General features: G+C 41.5%; 1 pseudogene; it reads left to right on the top strand.

The window, feature by feature from the left end:
- The first annotated feature begins 5,381 nt into the window (after window positions 1–5,381).
- On the top strand, window positions 5,382–19,811 carry LOC142760494 (nucleolar RNA helicase 2-B pseudogene; annotated as a pseudogene).
- Window positions 19,812–21,868: the final 2,057 nt, after the last annotated feature.

The following is a 21,868-nucleotide window of genomic DNA, read 5'->3' as shown; positions in this document are numbered from 1 at the left end:
TATACAAGCAAATATACATACACACATGCACATATATACATACATGACAACATACATACATACCTACATCACAACATACATACATGCCAACATACATACATAAATGCAAACATACATACATACATATATATACACACACATGCAAATATACATACAAACATGCATACATACATACATACATGCAAACATACATTCATGCAAACACACATACATGCAAACATACATACATACATTCATGTAAACATACATACATACAAATATACATACACACATGCACATATATACATACATGACAACATACATACATGACAACATACATGCAAAAATACATACATGCAAACATACACACATGCAAACATACATACATACATACATGCAAATATACATACAAACATGCACATATATACATACATGCCAACATACATGCAAACATACATGCGCATATATACATACATACATGACAACATACATACATGCCAACATACATACATACATACATGCCAACATACATACATGCCAAAAAAAAATAATAATAAGTTCATACTTACTTTCCTCCTGTCCGGCCTCCAGCGATGACGTTTCATCCATCTCGCCGCTGCAGCCTGTGATTGGCTGCAGAGGCGGTCACGTGGGATGAAGCGTCATCCTGACGTGCGTGACCGCCACTACAGCCTGTGATTGGCTGCAGCGGCGAAAGGGATGAAACGTCATCGCTGGAGGCCGGACAGGAGGAAAGTAAGTACGAACATATAATTTTTATTTTTTTATTACATTTAAATTGTATTTTCCGCGCGCCGAGCATGTACTGTCAAGGTTCCTGAAAGAGTTAGTGCAGCCCATTAACTCTATCAGCACCCGAGACAGTAGCATTCTCGGCGCACGTAAGTGACAGGTTCGGTCCGAACTAGTTCGGTCCGAACCGAACTTTTTTGTGAAATTCGGCGAACTAGCCGAACCGAACTTTTGATAAGTTCGCTCATCTCTAGTCCCCGGTTATATGTGGTGTACCCCAGGGTTCCGTGCTGGGACCACTATTATTCAACGTATTTATTAATGATATAGAGAATGGGACTAATAGCACTATTTCTATTTTTGAAGATGACAGCAAGCTATGTAGTAATGTTCAGTCTATGGAAGATGTTCGTGAATTGCAAGCGGATTTAAACAAACTAAGTGTTTGGGCGTCCACTTGGCAAATTAAGTTTAATGTAGATAAATGTAAAGTAATGCATCTGGATACCCTCAACCTGCATGCGTCAAACATCATATGTCCTAGAGGGAGCTACACTGGGGGAGTCACTTGTTGAGAAGGATCTGGGTGTGCTTGTAAATCATGAACTAAATAACAGCATGCAATGTCAATCAGCTGCTTCAAAGTTCCAGCAAGATATTGTCGTGTAGTAAAAGAGGCATGGACTCGCGGGACAGGGATATAATATTACCACTTTACAAAGCATTAGTGAGGCCTCATCTAGAATATGCAGTTCAGTTCTGGGCTACGGTTCATAGAAATGATGCCTTGGAATTGGATTAAATACAAAGAAGAGCAACGAAGCTAATAAAGGGCATGGAGAATCTAAGTTATGAGGAAAGATTAAAAGAATTTAACTTATTTAGCCTTGAAAAAAGACGACTAAGGGGGGGACATGATTAACTTATATAAATATATTAAATATATTAATGGCGCATACAAAAAATACGGTGAAATCATGTTCCATGTAAAACCCCCTCAAAAAACAAGCCGGGAATCCATCCGTCTGGAGAAAAAAGGTTCAATCTGAAGAGGCAACAAGCCTTCTTTACTGTGAGAACTGTGAATCTATGGACTAGTCTACCGCAGGAGCTGGTTCATGAAGACATCAGTTCGATTGTCGTAACGCGTAGCCCTGTATAATAAGTTAATTCATATTACTCCAATCATCCTCATTACAATTTAGCAGCGTTGATTTGTTGGTCCATATTTTGTTCACATTTTTTTCTTCCTGTGTGTACAACGTGTCAACGTGATGTCAGCGCTGTATACAAACAGAAAACAGAAGTGAGGGGAGCCGCTAATGCAGGAACGTCTGAGAGGAGAGAAGTAAGTATAAGTTCTTTTTTTATTTTAACTCCTACTGTTGCTTCAAAAAAATGTAACTCAAAAAGTAAAAATAATTGAATAGAATGTAATTACAAAGTTTCACCAATCACACTGATAGCCATTTTTATTAAAGGGAATGTGACGCTAGAAAAAAAATTTTTTTTAGTTAAACAATTAGTGTATAGGTGATTAAACATTGTGCTAATTTTTTTAATTTTTTTCATGAGTCAGGAAATATTATAAATTAGATTCTAATTTATAATATTTCCCAGTGCTGCTCACTAGATGGAGCGATTCCCAAAATTGCAGCATTGCATGTGGTAAAGCAACCACATTGCTTTATGCTGCAAAATTTGAGAAAACTCACTCGCTCTAGTGAGCTCTCAGAATCCCCCCCTCCTTTATCCTGGCTAGTGCCGGAAGAAACGATGGGATTGAACGGTCAAACCTCCTACACTGTGTGTCGCCATTTTTTGAGCTAACACACAGTGTAGTAGGTTTACATACACTAGTAAACACAGAGTAAAACACTTACATACACAGAAATAACTTACCTGCTCCAGTCGCCGCCGCTCCCTCCAGTCCGTCCGCTCCGTCCGCTCCGTCTGCTACCGCCGCTCCAAGTGCACAAGTCCGGAAGCCGCGACCGGAAGTAGTAATCTTACTGTCCGGCCGCGACTTCCGGTCTACAGGAAAATGGCGCCGGACGGCGCACAGTTCAACTGGGACTGTGTGGGAGCGGGACTGTAGCTGCCGTATTCCATGTCTGTATGTGTCGTTAATCGACACATACAGAAATGGAAAAAAAAATGGCAGCCCCCATAGGGAAGAAAAAGTTCAAAAATAAAAAAAAGTAAAACACAAACACACAAATAAATATAAAAGTTTTTAATGAAACACTAAAATCAAACTGATGTAAAAAAAAATTTTTCCGTGACACTGTTCCTTTAAAAAAGCAAAACAAAACTATTTCAAAGGTGTACATAGCGTTTAACGAAATCTGAACAGGGTTAAGGGCAACAAATGGTAAATGTGCATTATAAAGGCACTGAATTATGTGCCCATTTGACATTTATTAACACTTTAGTTTCGCTCAGTGCCACCATGGTGCCTATTTGCCACTTATTGCCCCTTTAGCGTCCTTCTGTTTGGTGGCCCCTTGATGCCCATTTGCCATTTACTGCCCCTTTAGTACCTTTTGTCACAGAAGAACAATAAAGGGGCAACAAAATGGCAACTGGGCATCAAGGGGGCACTGAACAGAAGGACATAAAAGGGGCAATAACTGGCAAATGGGCACCAAGGTGGCACTGAATTCTCTGCCCACTTTCCATTATTACCCTTTTTAGTGCCCCCATTCAACCAAAGCCCACAGTCAGTGACTGACCTGCTAGGCTTCTCACAAACACTGCCCACTGGTGTTCCTGGAGCTGGAGCCGCGCTGGAGAAAAATGATTCCTAGGTGTCCCCACCAACCCAGGAAACGCATAGGCAGATAGCGCAGTGTCTCCTCCCTGACTTGCGTCCTGAATTATGTCATCACGCCTGTCTCGTCATTCAGGACAGGAAGAGTGAGCGGGTGAGCGGTGGCCTCACGCAGGGGAGCCATTTTTGAAGATGGTTCAGTTATTGAGTGGCACCTAACCCGCTGACGCCCCGAGTAGTGGCCACAGCGCTGGGCTTGCACACCCGCTGGTGCCGGGGTTACAGTGTGGCAGATGTCGCCCTGTGTGACTGCACCTGTCGCACGTACCTAAGGCCGGCCATGGTTGGGGCTGAAACGCCTAAACTTAATAATTAGGAGTGTCCACATACCTTTGGCCATATCGCGTATATGTTTGAATCCATTTTTTTTTAGGACCAAGGTCTTTAGTTGCCTGAATGTGCACTGCAAAATTTCACCTTTTGGAATGACACATTTCAAAAGTGAATATTTTTGTTTTGTTTTCTACTTTAGCTAAATATTTCTTATCCTTTTTTTGCGGCACAGGTGGGGATTTGATGTGGTTCCAACACAATGCCAGTATCTTATTTTTTTGTTTCATATAGGGCAAAAATAGAAATGGGGCCTTAGATGGGAATGTAGATATGAGACTTCCAGTATGCAAACACATTAGTGTGCTTTCCTACCGCCATATCCATTGAAAGTGAGTGGTGAATTGATAGTTGGCACTCACCCTTGTTTTGAATAAACAAAAAAGTGGCTTTGATTGCTTTTTTAAAACAGTAGTCAGTAGTCTGTATTTTATATTTTGGTCTTGCAAAAGTCACAGGTCCTCTTTAATAAACAATAACATCTATTAGTTATTTCTTCTATCTGCTTATACGTGCTACTGAAAAATCTCTGTGGGTTATTTAAACAGCATGTTTTCTCCTCCAATGTAATGCAGTTTGTGTACTGTCTTGTCATCAATGAGTTATTGCCAGTTATGAACCGCTTCAGTGAAGCAAGAGGGGAAAATCTAAAACCACACAAAATGTTGTTAGACCTGATAACCTTTCAAAATGGGCTCATATAACATCTCCTTCAGTGCTATAAAGTGAACTCTCCGAGTTCGTTATTACCTTTTAACTCATCAAATCTAAAGGAAAATATCTTATTTTGTTAGTAGTATTGTCACAAGTCTAAACATTGCTCTTTGAACTATTCTTTTTAGTGTTTTTTTTTTATAAAACAGGAATGAGAGAATGTGTTCAGATATTATACACAAATGTAAATCATTGTACTGACAAAAAAGCAATGGCTAATGATGCTTGCACATGTTTGTGTTCCAACTAAAACCTAAAGTAAATCTGTCACTTTAATATGCTCCTCCTAACTAAGAAAGACATATTATAGGTATAGGACAGCTGATCTGTTGTGCCAAGCCTTAGAGACGAATATGCAGCTGTTTTTGTAAGATATTATTAAACGCAATAAAGTAGAGCTAACTTATGAGTCCACTGTATTCATGAGTCCTGCCCCAGTTCAAGCATGCCTCCAACAAAAACTTTTAATATGTGCAGCACCGTTCTCATTGCATGGAGTCTGATATTTGCTAACTGGAAGAAATCCAATGGGTGACTGCATTTTATTGTCATAAGGAAATCTGGATAATCTGCTGCCAGAAATCGCTGACTCAAAGGATCCTACATGCCAACAGCAGACATCACAGGAAAGATGGGCTGCCCTCATACAATTTTAGATTGTCATTGAACGCTGTCAACATCACGGTATCTGCCCTTTTTACGCTTTCCTTGTAGTGTGGCCGCTACTCATTCCCCCTTCTCTTGGGTGCGAGACTTTTAGAGACTAAAATTAATGCCTGGATTACTTCACACCGGAGAAATGGAGGGGAGAGTCGACAACAAGAAGACATTCCTACATTCAAGAAGACTAAATGAAAGATCCAGAATGGGGAAACAGAAGAACCTGATTTGGAGCAAGTGTCTAATATCAATAGACAAGTGACTAAAGATTGTAATAACAATAAACAGACACTGAAACTGAAAAACGAAGCTTGCTGAAAAAGAGAGTCCTCCTAAAGCAACCGAGCGAATTCATGAGGAGCAAGAAGATACCGAAGCTCCTAAAGCATAGGAATCAAAGAAGAGAAAACGAAAAAGTAAGCAGGAGGAATCAGAACCGCAAGAAACAGCAGAATCTGAACCTCAGATTAGCAGCAAAAAGAGCGGTAAACAAAACAAAGAAAACCTATAATATTTAGAGTAGAAAAAGGGAAACCACACATAACAACGCACCAGAAGCCATGAAAAGGAGAATGGACCCCGAGGCAGGAAAAAATGAGGAGGAATCCAAATTAGATGATGAGGAGACTGCCTAGGAGGAAATTTCATCAAATATCTTGAAATATAAGTCAAGAAACAATTGTAAATCTAAATGCTAAAGGAGTCGCTTACCTGTTTCCTATTCAAGTCAAAAACTTCAATACTGCTTAAAGCGGCAAAGATGTTGTAGTCAGGACTCGCACTGGTACAGGAAAAGCCTTATCATTTGTGATCCCTTTCAATGAGAAACTAATACAATATGAAAACCCATTGGTGCAAGGATGACCCCCCCAGGGTGCTTTTCCTTACATCCACTAGAGAACTTGCAATTCATATAACAAATTAAATTTGCAGCCTCTCTAATAAGCTGAAGACCTGTTATTTCTATGGGGGATCGCCTTGACAGCAGAAAGTATTTGCCATAAAAACTGGGATTGATATCCTGGTCTGGATCCCTGGTCATGTAAGAGATCTGATCCAGAACTATAAATTCAATCTCACTGTTTTGAAACATGTGATGTTGAATGAGGTTGACATTATTTTTGACATGTTGTTTTCTGAACTGGTTGAAAAAATATTATCTGCCCATTATAAATTTGATCCTAATGAGAATCCACAGACTAATCTCTTCTCTGCAAGCTACCCTGATTGGATGTACAATGTTACTAAGAAGTACATGAGAGAAGAGTATGGAAACATTTACCTTGTAGGACAAAGGGCGGCCATTACTGTTGAGCATTTGGCCAATGAGTGTAACAGATACCAGAAACCTGTCATCCTCGGTGATGTAATTCAGGTATACAGTGGAAGCTATGGAAAAACAATGATTTTCTTTGACTCCAAGTTAGAAGCTTATGAGTTGTCAACAAATTGTCCCTCATTAAAACAGAGTGGAAAAGTATTGCATGGAGATCCTCAACAAAAGGAGAATGATGTCATCCTGAAAAGTTTTAAAAAATAGATTTTTCAATATTTTAATTGCAACCAATGTTGCTGCCCGTGGTCTAAACATTCCAGAAGTTGGTCTTGTTTTGTTATATTCTGCACCAAAAGAAGCAGATGCTTATGTCTACTGTTCAGGACACACAGACAGAGCGTTCCGCACAGGAATCTGTATTTCTCTTTATGAACCCAGAGACAGATATTACTTGCACAATGTTGAGAGAAGTACTGTATGGGAATCACCTTCAAGAGAGTTGGAATCCCATTCATATTGAATGTGGCTAAATCATCTAGTGCCAATGCCATTAAGTCATTGGACTCTGTACCTGCTAATTTTATTGAACATTTTAAAACATATGCTGGAGAGTTGATTGAGAAAAATAGAGCCCTAAGTGCATTGGCAGCAGCATTGGCTCATATTTCTGGGGCCTCATCCCTGAAGCAGCGATCACTTCTTAACTCCATGTTACGCCAGGCTATGTTACATAGTTACATAGTTACATAGTTAGTACGGCTGAAAAAAGACACATGTCCATCAAGTTCAACCAAGGGAAGGGAAAAGGGAAGGAAAAATGTCTACACATAGGAGCTAATATTTTTTTGTTCTAGGAAATTATCTAACCCTTTTTTAAAGCCATCTACTGTCCCTGCTGTGACCAGCTCCTGCGGTAGACTATTCCATAGATTCACAGTTCTCACTGTAAAGAAGCCTTGTCGCCTCTGCAGCTTGAACCTTTTTTTCTCCAGACGGAGGGAGTGCCCCCTTGTTTTTTGAGGGGGTTTTACAAGGAACAGGATTTCACCATATTTTTTGTATGTGCCATTAATATATTTATATAAGTTAATCATGTCCCCCCTTAGTCGTCTTTTATCAAGGCTAAATAGGTTTAATTCTTTCAATCTTTCCTCATAACTTAAATTCTCCATGCCCCTAATTAGCTTCGTTGCTCTTCTTTGTATTTTTTCCAACTCCAGGGCATCCTTTCTATGAACTGGAGCCCAGAACTGGACTGCATATTCTAGATGAGGCCTCACTAATGCTTTGTAAAGTGGTAATATTACATCCCTGTCCCGCGAGTCCATGCCTCTTTTAATACACGACAATATCCTGCTGGCCTTTGAAGCAGCTGATTGACACTGCATGCTGTTATTGAGTTTATGATTTACAAGTACACCCAGATCCTTCTCAACAAGTGAATCCGCCAGTGTAGCTCCCCCTAGGACATATGATGCATGCAGGTTGTTGGTACCCAGATGCATAACTTTACATTTATCTACATTAAACTTCATCTGCCAAGTGGACGCCCAAACACTTAGTTTGTTTAAATCTGCCTGTAATTCATGAACATCTTCCATAGTCTGAACTATATTACATAGCTTGGTGTCATCTGCAAAAATAGAAATAGTGCTATTAATCCCATCCTCTATATCATTAATAAATAAGTTGAATAATAGTGGTCCCAGCACTGAACCCTGGGGTACACCACTTATAACCGGGGACCATTCAGAGTAGGAATCATTGACCACAACTCTCTGGATACGGTCCTTGAGCCAATTCTCAATCCAATTACAAACTATATTTTCTAAACCTATAGTCCTTAATTTACCCATTAGGCGTCTATGGGGGACAGTGTCAAATGCCTTTGCAAAGTCCAAAAACACTAAATCCACAGCGGCCCCTCTGTCTAGACTTCTGCTCACCTCTTCATAAAAACAGATTAGGTTAGTTTGACAACTTCTGTCCTTCGTAAAACCGTGCTGGCTGTCACTTATAATGCTATTTATTGTCACATAATCCTGTATATAGTCCCTCAATAGCCCCTCAAACATTTTCTCCACGATGGATGTTAAGCTTACTGGTCTATAATTACCTGGGGAAGACCTAGAGCCCTTTTTGAAAATAGGCACCACATTTGCCCTGCGCCAGTCCCTTGGCACTATACCAGTCACTAGAGATTCTCTGAATATTATGAAAAGGGGGACAGAAATAACTGAACTAAGCTCTTTAAGAATTCTAGGGTGTAACCCATCTGGTCCCGGGGCCTTGTGCACATTTATTTTATTTAATATAGCTTGGACCATCTCTACATTCATCCAGTTCAGTATATCAACTGATATATTAACAGCACTGGCACCGGCTACATCAGCTGCTCCTTCTTCAGTTGTATATACAGAGCTAAAGAACCCATTTAGTAACTCTGCCATCTCTTGATCCCCTGTGATCAACTCCCCATTACCATTATCTAGGGGTCCTACATGTTCAGACCTGGGTTTTTTTGCATTTATATGCTTGAAGAATTTTTTAGGATTTGTTTTACTATCCTTGGCCACCTGCCTTTCATTTTGTATTTTTGCTAATTTTATTACATTTTTACAGATTTTATTAAGCTCTTTATATTTTACAAAGGCTACAGCTGTACCCTCAGATTTGTATTTTTTAAATGCCCTTTTTTTGTCATGTATTGCCCCTTTCACAGAAGGTGTAAGCCATGTGGGGTTTAATTTGAGTCGTTTATACTTGTTACCTATAGGAATACATTTTGCACTATAATAACTCAAAGTAGATTTGAAAATCTCCCATTTATCATTTGTTCCATTATTTGACATTAGTTCTTCCCAGTCTATATCCTGAATTGCCGCCCTCATCCTGGGGAAATTGGCTTTCTTAAAATTAAATGTTTTTGCCCTCCCAGCCTGCGTTTGTTTTTTACAGTATAGGTAAAATGTAACTATATTATGATCACTGTTACCGAGGTTTTCACGAACATTGACATTCCCAACAAGATCTGCATTATTAGAAATGACCAGATCCAACAGAGCTTCACCTCTAGTCGGGTCTTCCACAAACTGGCCCATAAAATTTTCCTGCAACAGGTTGAGGAAATGTCTCCCCTTTGCAGTTGAAGCCGAACCATGACACCAATTAATATCCCGGAAATTAAAATCTCCCATTATCACTACAGTACCCGCCTGTGCAGCCTGCTCCATCTGTTTATATATCTGACCCTCCATCTCCTCAGTTATATTGGGGGGTCTATAGATTACACCAAAAGTAATTTTTTCAGTGTTTACCTCCCTTTCTAGTTCCACCCACAAGGTTTCAACCTCCTCACAGTCTTCACCCACTATTGTCTCTTTCACACTCGCCTTCATATCATTTCTCACATACAGACATACACCACCACCTTTCCTATTTGTCCTGTCTTTCCAAAAAAGTGTAAAACCCTGTAGATTTACAGCCCAGTCATGTGAAGAGTCCAGCCATGTTTCAGCAACACCAACTATATCTATATTTTCTTCCAGTATCAAGGCCTCCAGCTCCCCCATTTTGCTTGCTAGACTTCTGGCATTTGTGAACATACACTTTAACTTGCCTGTCAGTTTTTCACTTTTATTATCAGAAATGTGATTTGACATTAATCGGGCCTTTTTATTTACACTGATGTTTTGTAACGAAAGGATCTCCTTATCTTGTTGTCTAGTCCTCTCCCCACATTCTGTTTCTCCCCCCACCAATATAGTCTGACCCCTCTCTAACCTGGCTACCCCTTTTTTTTCTACATTGACCTCCCTCCTCAGCCCTAGTTTAAATACTCCGCCACCCCAGCTAGAATTCTCTCCCCCAGCACAGCGGACCCCCTTCCATTTAGGTGCAAATCATCTGCAGAATACAGTTTGTACCCCAATGAAAAGTCAGCCCAGTGCTCTAGGAACCCAAATCCTTCTCCTCTACACCAAGACTTCAGCCATGCATTTAACTCCCTGAGCTCCCGCTGTCTTTCCTGTGATGCGCATGGCACAGGCAGTATTCCTGAGAATACTACTTTGGAGGTCCTTCCCTTCAGTTTGTAGCCTAGTTCTTTAAAATTATTCTTAAGGCTCCTCCACCTACCATTTATTCTGTCGTTGGTACCGACATGGACCACGACAGCTGGATCATCACCAGCCCCTCCCAGCAATTTGTCCACCCGTTCCACCACATGCCGAACCCTGGCACCAGGGAGACAGCAAACCATTCGGTTGAGGTGGTCTTGGCGACAAATTATTCTATCCGTCTTCCTGATTATAGAATCCCCTACGACTATCAATTGTCTTGGCTTACCTGCATTACCATCCCGCCGACTACTAGCTGGGCTGTTCTCCCGGCTGTTAGGGAGATCAGTATCCACTAGGGCTGCCATTTCTGAGACTGACACCCTCGCATCATCACCCAACTTGGCAATTTTGCCTGGAATGTCAGAAACCGGAATGGCCTTGCTTTTCTTTGACCCCTTTCTACTGCCCCTAACTACATTAAACCAGCTACTTACCTGATCCTGCTCACCCATGTCTTCACCCTCCAGTTCAAACCCACTAACTCCATGCTCTGTGAGCAGCAAGCTCCGCTCAAAATTGTCTATCCTCCTCAGTGTTGCATTCTGCTCCTCCAGATCTCTAATACGAGCTTCCAGGTGAACAACATGCTCACATCTGCCACAGAGATATTCACCCTGGAACTCCGGCTCCAGTCGTGCATACATATGGCAAACTGTGCACTGAAGAAAACCTCCAATCTTGCTATCCATTATCCAAGTTACAAAAAAAACAGCGAACAGGTGTTAATCAAAAAGAAAAAGAAGTAGAAGAGCACTTACTTGGGCTTTAACTCCTCTTTTTAACTCCAGTTTTTGGAACTCCACTTGATATACAAACCACTTGTTTTTTCAAGCCACAGAGCAGGCTCTACAGAGTAGTGAGGCCTGATTTATAGCACCTGGTAGCAGCTAACCCCTCCCCCTTACTCAGCTACTCTGGAAGGAAACTGCAAGGGAAAAATGGTTTTAAATAATGTCACTTTTGCAAACTTTGTAGCAAGCAAGCAATCAATACATATATCACATACAATGGCCCCCCACTTTGTCACACACAACACAGTAAATCAATCCGGTTTTTGGAACTCCACTTGATATACAAACCACTTGTTTTTTCAAACCACAGAGCTACTGTTACAGTACTATTGGAGAGTTCAGTGGTCATCTACACCCTTTCCTATCTCTAACGTTACATTAAAGAACAAATGGGAAAAGAAATTGATGCAAAAATACATAAAATGTGTCTTCTAAAAAACTCAATGGACAACACTTGAAGTGATGCAAGATACCTGGGACAATCCAAGGTGCTGGGAGCTTTCAGTTGCAAAGGAATTGTCTCAACTTCATGAATCAAAGTGAGACATGGATGGCTCACGAGATTTTGGTAGCATAGGAAGAGGAGGGCGATCTTTTGACAGGTAAGGAAGAAACAAATGCTTTAAAAGAGCTAGTGGACTCCAGGATTTGGCTACAAAGTAATTTTTTTAACTTATTCTTTTAAGGACCAATATTGTACGACTGAGTTTTACAGGACATACATTAGTTAAACTGCCACTTCCATTTTTATGCCACGTAAAGCTGTGTACCCCTGCCTTTATTGTAGTAAAAAAAAAAAAAAACATCAGTAGAATCTGCTGGCCAGGGGTGTAACTGAGCAGTCACACGGGGCATGTTACCCAAGGTAGTAGTGTCAACAAGCCACCTTGCCTTAGCCAGGGTATTTAGATACAGGGCTAGGGCAGCTGCCCTGGGTAATGGAAAACCTAGCTACGGCTCTGCTGCTGAAATTATCTAATGTTTACGTCCATCTTAAATTAGCCATCCATTTTCTGACACTAACTTCGTAGGGGACCACACAAAAACCTAATCCACCAACCTTGATCTGGCCCTGAGAAAGGTTCAAGCTGCACTGACTAAAGCACAGCTTAGGATTCATTCACATATGCGTCGGGGGTCCATTCTGCTGTTCTGTCGGAGCTTTCCATCGGAACGGAGTCCTGACTGACACAAACTGAAACCGTAGGTTTCCGTTTCCATCACCATTTCAGTGGTAACGGATCCGGTGCCAATAGTTTCAGTTTGTCTCCGTTGTGCAAGGGTTTTGTCATTTTGACAGGATGATTACCGTAATCGACTACGGTATTCATCCCGTTAAAACGACAGAACACTTGCACAACGGAGACAAACTGAAACTATTGGCACCGGATCCGTCACCATTGAGATCAATGGTGATGGAAACGGAAACCAATGGTTTCAGTTTGTGTCAGTCAGGGCTCCGTTCCAACAGAAAGCTCAGACAGAATGTCGCAACGGAGCCCTGATGCAGATGTGAACGAAGCCTTATCTGCTTTAAAAAAAAAAAACAGTAGATGGAAACACTTTGTCAAAGAAATGTTTGTATGGAAACAACCTTTCAATATTTAGTAAATAAACCCTGAAATCTCAAGATAAAATCACTGGAGAATGGCTCACTATGAACCTTAGGCTGAGAGGTAATAATTGGACATGGGATATAAAACTAATCTATGTAGTGTAAATTATTCAGGGAGAATAAAAATTAGCTCCCAATGGGAAATGTATATATCTACTATCATGACAGCAGATGACAAATAACAACTAAGTCATCATTTTCTTTCTCACAGCCATCAGGAAGTAAGATGATAATTAGAAGAGACAGGTTGTTGCTTCGATTTTTGCTTAGTATTTAAATAAATGCAATGCTCTACAGGTCATTGTGCCACAGGCTCAAAAAAGAAAAAAAAAGCAATCAATTTATTGATGGAAAACACCCTGGAGCTGTTCATTTTCCAGCAGTACATTTATTAGAGAAATAAATATATCCCCAGGATTTTCTTTTAAGTGCTGTTTATGCTACCTAGCCAAACAAACTTTAAACTATAAACTTTAAATTCAATTTATTGTTAGGGGGAATCTATTATTCACTTGCAAAGCTTCAAAAATATCACTTACATGCAGATTTGTGATGTCAAACTCTACTTTCCCAGCTTATTAACTCCTCAACACATGAAGATGGAAACATGCCTGATCTGTGTTGGCCGGCCAGAAATGTAGTATTACATGGTGGCTGTTCATTTAAAGAGAACCTTTCATCTGCCCATACATGTGCAGCTGAGTGCAGCATGTAATGTGCAGGACTGCACAAACCCTGGGGCACTTTCCATTTTTTCCCTACCCTCCTCCGTTATTTAGATATCGGTGCCGTTAGATTTGATGCCCGATATTTAAATAACCCCCTGAACTGTCAATGGGGGGTGTAATGACAAGGGGGTGTGTTACTATGGCTGTGACACTGTCCAATCAGCTACGGACAGTGCCACAGCAAGAGCTGGAGAGAGGAGAGCGTGTGCGCGCGCACGCTCTCACTCTTCAGCTCTTGGCAGACAAGGACAAGACTGTGATCTCTCGCGAGAGATCACACAGTCTTGTACTTGTCTGCCAAACTGGCAATGGCGTGTGTAATGGCAATAGGGCGAGTCACTGCTACGGACAGTGCAAGAGCTGGAGAGGAGAGCGTGTGCGCGCGCACGCGCGCACACGCTCTCACTCACTCACTCTTCAGCTCTCGGCAGACAAGTACAAGACTTTGATCTCTCGTGAGAGATCACAGTCTTGTCCTTGCCTGCCGAGAGCTGTAGAGTGAGTGAGAGAGTACACACTTTCCTCTCTCCAGCTCTTGCACTGTCCATAGCAGTGACACGCCCCCTTGCCATTACACGCCGCCTTACGGGTTCGGCATACATGTACAAGGCTGTGTGATGTCTGCCGAGAGATCAGTCTTGTCTGCCGAGAGCTGAAGAGTGAGAGTGTGCGCGTACACACGCTCTCCTCTCTCCAGCTCTAGCACAACCATAGTAACATGCCCCCTTGCGATTACACGCCCCTCTGAGAGTTCAGGGGGTTATATAAATATCGGGCACCAAACATAACGGCACCGATATCTAAATAACAGAGGAGGGTAGGGAAAAATGTAAAGTGTACCAGGGTTTCTGCAGCCTTGCCCATTACATGCTGGACTCAGCTGCACATATATGGGCAGATGAAAGGTTCCCTTTAATAGATGAATGACTCAAATCCGCCAGAGATCTGGCTCATAGAGGGGGTCCCGAGTGGGGCCCCCTCTATGACATTCATATGCCACAACAGGGCACTGTCATGGAGCCCGAGGAATGGGCTGTAACTGGGCTTACACAGGGCGGTTTGAACCCACCTTGTCACCAAGGGATTTAACATAGGGTTACTCCGGGAGCGGAGTCTAAGAGAACCCCTGGTGTTCACCCTTTAACCCCTGTACAGGGATGTGGACTTTGCTGCAGGGTAACCCCAGGTCGCTACCCACAGAGTAACGGTTCGTAACGGTTAATGTCGCTAATGGTCAGGACAGCCGGCAGAGTTTTTGTCACGGTAAAGGTAGCTAATGGTCAGGGAGGGTAACTCCCATTATCCCTTGGGTTAAGCATGTGTATGACGTATGTGCTGCCTCTCCTATAGAAATTAAATATAATATATATTTACTAAACTTAAAAATATATTTTATGTAGACATGCTATTACAGTGAATAAATGTAGCACAAAGTAATTACTTTATACATGCAAGGAATGCATATAAGTGCTATAGAGTATGATAGACCATTTTTTTTTTTTTTTTTTTTGTTTCAATTAGATAAAGCTTCTCTTGGTGTGCCTATACATTTACAATATTCAGGTATAGCTGTCGCATCTGGCTCTACTATGGTACATGGTAGGTTGGGGGGGCCTGTTACACAGTTTGCAATGGACCCAGGTGCTTAATGTTACATCTCTGATGTCCTGTAGTGCCCTGATAATGGCAGCCCTATGCAGGAGCCTATCCTTTTGTAATCCTATAATATCCTGTCCTGGGAGAGGACCGCCAGGATCATGCTGGCAACTTTTAGCCACTAGTGTGATTTTGCAGGAGAACAGATGTCAGCTGCAGATATACATCATATCCAAAGTGACTATGCTACAGTCGCTTTAATATAGAGTTTCTTGTGCTCGCTTCTTAAAACATTTTAGGTGGCATAAATGCCTAAGTAGTCAGAAAGTCTTATGTGTAACAAGCCAGTTCAGCTATCAGCAATAAATATTAATAAAATCACATTAAAAGTGAGCAAAAAAACAAAACAAGGAACAGAATAAGATACCCAAAACGGTCTCATGTCTGGGTACTGACTATTTCTGCGGAGTACAGCTTAATTAGAAAAGGACAGACTTCAGATTGTTCCTTGACTTGTAAGCCGCCAATAGGATTTCATGGGCTCTGGATTGTGCATTCTGTTTTGTGGCTCAGTCATAGTAATTTCGGATGTGTTCAATTGTCTAGGCTTATATACATTTAATTTATGTTATTCCTATTCACTTGTTTTCATGAGAATTGATTGTACGTATTGAATTCTTCTATTGATTTCCTGCAATTTGGCCAAGTCTTTCAGTTTGGCCAGACGGTTTGTTTTATTAAACTGAAATTGAGCATTTCCAATTGTAATTGTTTTTAATCTCGCCCAATGCAAATGTTTTCACTGAGTGAAAACATTAGAAATAGCAACAATAAAATGAAATTGGGCAGAATAAAAAGTGCAGCGAGAGAGATGATGAGCGGTTCATACAAATGAGCATAGAATCCTCAAATTTTGTATTTCCCTCACACATCTGCCTCTGACAAAATGTTTATTTCTAAAATCCCTCTGAAGCCATCTGGCCCAATGCACAGTCTTTATAGCAAAAAAATTTCCCATTTCTTTGGACACAGGATAAGGCAAAGTCATCAGCCAGGCAATGAAGCCTTACAAAATATGCCAGTAGAAAATAGGCATTTATCAGAATATTTGCAGCATGTCTAATCGGCTCTATGTTTCCAGCTCATTTTTTAATGCATAGAAAGAAGTCTTTATGATGAACCTGCACCAGATACACAGCTCCTTTAGACAGTGATAAAAAACATTTTATATGGAAGAAGGCATAATTTAAACAGCAATTTGGAAAGTCTTTTAAAATTGTCTTGCAGACTATAAAATAATCATTTCTAAGAAATACTACATACAGTATGCTCTCTTATTGGTGTGTCATAACTTTAGAAAAATTCCATTTTACCTTGTCAAAACTTCCATTTTCTCATTATACAAAAGTTTCAAGTCATGCAAATGACTAATAGTTTTAGGGTTAAAGGCTACATTTCAATATCCTTGAATGGTGCAAACTAAAATAAACATGTGACTAGGCTGGCATTTACTTTTATGACATGGGTTCACTTCATTTTTATATAGATATGATCTACACAAAAAAGTTTGGCAACGGTGTAAATACATTATATTACTTATCTTGTACTAATCCTGAGTTAGCGCCTGTATTAAAGGCCAAAGCTGTATTCACAAATCTGCTGGTTGCTAATGGAATAGTGGACAGTATGTTGACAGACACAACTCTTAATGCATATCTCCTATAATGCAATGCTCTATACTGCAGTAAAGCATTTACAAAGGTACTAAACTCTTTATGTAGATTATATCTAAATACAAATTTGTGTTTTAAAAGTGGACCTTTACATTGAATAATCTAATTTGTAGATATTGCTGTAAAGTAAAGACAGTGCACAAAATGCCGCCCTCCTTTTTAACTAGGTGGCACCACCTGAGGCAGCAGGCTCGCCTCGCCTCTTGGCAGGTGCGGCACTGACAGTGACCATTTGACCAGGGACCAATTATAATGGTTCCTGATCAGTAACTATGCACAGGCAGACTCTGCCTTACATTTACAGTGCATACGTGCACCATTTTTTTTTTTCGGCTTCGGGGGGAAAGGGGGGTGGCTTCGGAAGCCTAATATAATTATTTATTTATTTTTCTCTCACCAAACATTCATGGTGAGAGGAGCTAAAAAACTTATTTTCACGTTCTACCATATTATAACGGTATTACGGTAACTGTATTATATTCGTTGAAGACCGGCGATCACGTGTCCCTAGTCAGTGCTCCAAGTCCTCAACTAACTCTGGTAGCTGAGAGCAGGGAGCTTTCCCTCCTTCCAGTGGTGCTTTTATTCTAATGCAGTGCAGTAAAAAGGCGTATGCATCAGAGTAAAGCCTGTTAGTGGCCCCCGTGAAAAGGCGTATTGGCGGTCACTAATTGGTTAAGATATGTTTTGATGTTTATTCTGTTTACAGGCAGGTACAGTAGGCTGGCGAAGTCTCTAATCATGTGTGCGGACGTAGTAGCATGGCACCGAATGGGCTCCGTTTAAGTGTGGCGCCAGATTTTAAAGGAGGTATTTTGGTGTGTCTCATGGTCAGAGCGTCTAGTCTGACAGGAGAGTAAAATGCTCCAATAGGGGCCACCATATCAGCCCCCCTTCCCTACCCAGTATAATGCCCCATAGTGCCTAATAGAAATATAATAACATAAATACTTACCAATCCCAGTTCTCACGGCGGGTGGAGGATCCTTCTTCTCCGGCCTGTGCTGTGAGTGACTCGGCGCAGACAGGCGCGATGACGTCACTACATCATGCCTGCCTGCGCCGAGCCGCTCACGGCAGAGTGAATGCTGGAGGAAGGGGCCATCAGCTCCTTGCTCCAGCATTCAGGAGGCGGGACCAGCGCGGTCAGCGCTGTGTGACTACGGGAGACCTGTGGGCCCCCCAGGTTTAGGGGCCCGGTCGCAGTTGCGACACCTAGAGTTATACCACTGTAATACAGTAGCCTATGGCAGAGAAGGAAGATACCTCCCTGCTCTGTCATAGTGTTCAATAGCATCTGCGTCCGAAGGATGCAGAAACTATTGAATGTGGTGTCGCTGCTCCTCATGCCGCGGGCCCCGTATCAGCCGCTATGACTGCTACAGCAGTAGTTATGGCAGCATTCATCACTGAAAAACCTGACAAACCTTTGGGGGCATGGTTTAGTGGGCAATTTAAGAAGTCGCACTCTGTCAGAGCTTCCATCATTAACCTATTTTTTCCTAAATAGGCTAAAGACAGAAGACCACTGATTTTTCATACTGCTAATGTGTTTGTTTTGTTTTGCAGGTTCTGCTGGACCGTTTGGACTATGTCGTAGAGTCGTTTGTCGTTTTAATTTGATGAGCTACTTTTTTGGGGGTTTTCTTGTAATAAAATGTTCAAAGACGGTTGTGTGGGGACATTTTTATTAAAATAAAAACTATTTTCTTACGTCTATATGATTATTTTTAAAAAAAAAACGTTATTACCACCTTGGTAATGGGTTGATTGACAGTGTCCATTATTAAGTCGGGCTCAGTGTTAGCCAGTAGAAAGGCTAGCACTAACCCACCATTCTTACTCTGGTACCCACCGCCACCAGGAGTCCCAAGAAGAGCCGGGTACAATCCAGTACCTGACCATATGAAGTGATGGCCGGGTACTGGGGTGGCCGCAGGCTGGTATTATCAGGCTGGGAAGAGAGAAAAAACATGGTCCTTCCCATTCTGGTAATGTTAAGCTGCAGCTGTTTTATTGTATCTGGCTGGTTATGAAAAATGGGGGGGCCCCCAACATTGTTATTTTCAATTATTTCTTTATATAAAAAAAAATCAGTTGACAGGTAGCAGACTTTCCCCATTATGTCTAATTCCCAGGTGACGCTTTCTTGTACTTTGTCATAGGAAAACATTTTTTCCCTCTGGCAGATAATTTTTCCATTGACAGGTAGCAGATTTACATGATAGGAAATTATTTTTCCCTGTCATGTAACTCTGCTACCTCTTAATGGAAAAGTCATCTGTCAAAGAGAAAAATGTTTCCCCATGGAGGACTACAAGAAAGCATCACCTGGTAATTAGACATGACAGGGAAAAATAATTCCCCATCATGTAACTCTGCTACCTGTCAATAGAAAAGTCATTCACCAGAGGGAAAAATGTTTAATTCCCAGATGACTCTTTCTTGTACTCTGCCATGGGGAAACATGTTTCCCTCTGGCAGATCATTTTTCCATTGACGGGTAACAGTTACATGATGGAGAATTATTTTTCCCCATCATGTCTAATTCCCAGATGACGCTTTTTTGTACGCCGTCATGGGGAGACATTTTTTCCTCTGGCGGATGATTTTTCCTTTGTCGTCAGGTACGGAAAGCGCATTGGGGTGCTGGACAGTGTAAAAGACAAAAAAACAAATTGAGACCCTGGGTAGTCAGCAGGTACAATACACATAGTCAATAGAGAGGAATGCCTGCAGGCAAACGGAACCCTTTTTCCTGACCACCCCAATTGTTAATAAAATATATATTTTATTAGGCTACGTGTAGCAAATTAGACAGACCACATAAATGTGTTTAAAATTGTCACTGCCAAAAGCCGAAATTGAAAGTGAACCACTGGACCAGACGCAGCAATGCAATTCAACGGTCAGGAGTAAGTGCTGAGTAGCACACAGCAAATCAATTAGCAAATTACATTGGCCAAATAGAAGCAGTGAGTTCGGCTTAGGCAGGAATTTAAAATCAAAGAGAGCCGCCCCGACATGTTTCGCTAACTAGTAGCGTCCTCAGGGGTACACGGGGCTAATGGCGGCGCGGCGAGAAAACTACTCCTCTTAATCAAATTTATTCTGACTGAATAGAATGGGACAGCCTATTGGACCATATGTGACCCAAAATAAATAAAACCCCCACCGATCATTACAATGGGGTCTTGAGCCCCCAGTTCCTTCAGTGCACCCCCCAGCAGTGAGGATGAGCTGGATTGGAGCGGAGGACGAGCGTGCGCCCTACCACTCCATTGAATGTCTATGGGACTGATGGAAGCAGATGAGCACTGTACGTGTCTGTCTCCGTCAGTACCATAGACTTTGAATGAGTGCATGATCATCTGCAGCTCCATTTAAGGTTCTCCTCACCGAGGTGAGCGGACACGGGGGGGGTTCAGGACATCCTTTCTAGTGATTGGAGGGGGTCCCAGTGGTGGTGCCCAAAGAAATTAGACTCTTATCACCTATCTTGTGGATAGATGATACATCTTGATTCTGGGAATACCCCTTTAAAGTGAAACTCCAGTATTGAGCTACTTTTCAAATATATTGTAAAATTTATGAAATAACAGCTTTTCTGTTTTTGCTCCATTGGGACAGAGATATGACATCAATGGGAGCTATAAAAAAAAATCCATACGCAATTTACTTGTTGTATAATACAAGTCAAGGAAAAATCCCTACAAAATGTCTCACATAAATGAGAGTATACACTAATATAAAATATATTATAATGCAAAATATAAATACGTTAGTACTTATTATTTAATCAGTTGTACAAACCACTTACAAGGACCCAATTAAAAACCTAATATGTACAAAAACAGGACAGTGTGATATAAGGCAGGGCAAAATAGGTTTTTACACGGTCATTAATACATATATGCACATGATGCAGCAATCGCCAGTAATACTTGCTATAGCATTTTTGCCAAATGCCAAAACTATTACCGGCTACCACCATGCAATTAAATAAGCCCTCGATATCTAAATCATCAATACCCACCACATTTTATCATAGGTGCCTTTACACTGTCCAGTCAATAGAGAGGAATGCCTGCAGGCAAACTGAACCCTTTTTCCTGACCACCCCAATTGTTAATAAAATATATATTTTATTAGGCTACGTGTAGAAAATTAGACAGACCACATAAATGTGTTTAAAATTGTCACTGCCAAAAGCCGAAATTGAAAGTGAACCACTGGACCAGACGCAGCAACGCAATTCAACGGTCAGGAGTAAGTGCTGAGTAGCACACAGCAAATCAATTAGCAAATTACATTGGCCAAATAGAAGCAGTGGGTTCGGCTTAGGCAGGAATTTAAAAACAAAGAGAGCCCCCCGACATGTTTCGCTAACTAGTAGCGTCCTCAGGGGTACACGGGGCTAATGGCGGCGCGGCGAGAAAACTACTCCTCTTATGGGAGTGTAAGATGACGTGGATGTGAATAGGGGGCGTGTATCAGAGCGAGCCGCCAATACGGCGGGGTAAGAGAATACAGCTATCAGAGGGACAAATTGTCCAGTAGAGAGTAATGTAGCAGGGCACCAATAGCATGTAGCGGGCCGCGCAGGCGCACCGCCAAAACTACCGAGATAGTCCAGAAATGGCGCGCCTGCGCAGTAAAGCAGAAAAAGAACTTGGAATAAATGCTGTGTACAGCGAAGACACAGCGAATCGGCGCAAGCGCCGTCGGTATGTTCTTGG

This window comes from Rhinoderma darwinii, chromosome 4 (assembly GCF_050947455.1).
Source record: "Rhinoderma darwinii isolate aRhiDar2 chromosome 4, aRhiDar2.hap1, whole genome shotgun sequence".
Lineage (NCBI taxonomy): Eukaryota > Metazoa > Chordata > Amphibia > Anura > Rhinodermatidae > Rhinoderma > Rhinoderma darwinii.
Note: the sequence above shows the minus strand (reverse complement) of the source record. Positions and strands in the feature narration are given on the sequence as shown.